Here is a 1383-nt window from a genome sequence, read left to right as displayed (position 1 = left end):
GACTGAAACATCCTCACTTTAGCCTTTCAGCTTGCTAAATTTCTTAAGTTTAGTGGGTTGTATCCTAGGTACTCTGTATTTTTTGGCTAATATCCATTTATCAGTGAATACATACCACACGTGTCCTTTTTGGTCTGACTTACCTCACTCAGGATGATATTTTGTAGTTCCATCCAATTGCCTGCAAAATTTGTGAACCTGTCGTTTTTAATAGCTGAGTAGTATTTCATTATGAAAATGAACCACATTTTCTGTATCCATTCTTTAGTTGGGGTACATCTGTGGTGTTTCCAGCTCCTGGCTACTAAAACTAAGGCTGCTATGAACATGGTGTAGCACATGCCCTTGTGGTATGGTGAGGCATCTTTTGGGTATATACCAAAAGTGCTATAGCTGGGTCTTCAGGTAGAACTATTTCCAATTTTTTGAGGAATCTCCAGATTGATTTCCAGAGTGGTTGTACCAGTTTGCAATCCCACCAACAATGGAGGAGTGTTCCTCTTTTTTCACAACCTCACCAGCATGTGATGTCACTTGAATTTTTGATCTTACCCATTCTGACTAGTGTGAGGTGGAATATCAGGGTTGTTTTGATTTGCATTTCTCAGATGACTAAGGACTTTGAACATTTCCTTAAGTGCTTGTCAGCTGTTCGAGATTCTTCCATTGTGAATTCTCTGTTTAGCTCTGTATCCCATTTTAAAATTGTGTTATTTGGGTTTTTGGAAGTAAATTTCTTGAGTTCTTTATACATTTTGGATATTAGCCCTCTATCAGATGTAGGCTTAGTGAAGATTTTTTCCCAATCTTCAGGTTGCAAATTTGTCCTACTGAAGGTATCTTTTGCCTTACAGAAACTTTTTAGTTTTGTGAGGTCCCATTTACCAGTTGTTGATCTTGGAGCCTGAGCCATTGAAATTCTGTTTAGGAAATTCCCCGTGTCAATGAATTCAAGGTTCTTTCCTACTTTCTCTTCTATTTGATTCAGTACATCTGGTTTTACATTACATTCCTTGATCCACTTGGATTTGTGCTTTGTGCAAAGTGATACATATGGATCTATTTTTATTCTTCTACATACAAACCACCAGTTAGACCATCACCATTTATTGAAGATGCTTTCTTTTTTCCACTATATGTTTTTGGCTTCTTTATTAAATATCAAGTGTCCAGAAGTGTGTGAGTTTATTTCTGGTTCTTTAATTCTATTCCATTGATCAACCTATCTGTCTCTGTACCAATATCATAATGTTTTTAACACTATTGCTTTGTAGTACAGCTTGAGGTCATGGTTGTTGATTCACCTGGAAGTTCTTTTATTTTTATGAATTTTTTGGCTATCCTGGGTTTGTTTGTTTGTTTGTTTGTTTGTTTTTCCGTATG

Source organism: Arvicanthis niloticus, chromosome X (assembly GCF_011762505.2).
Source record: "Arvicanthis niloticus isolate mArvNil1 chromosome X, mArvNil1.pat.X, whole genome shotgun sequence".
NCBI lineage: Eukaryota > Metazoa > Chordata > Mammalia > Rodentia > Muridae > Arvicanthis > Arvicanthis niloticus.
Note: the sequence above shows the minus strand (reverse complement) of the source record.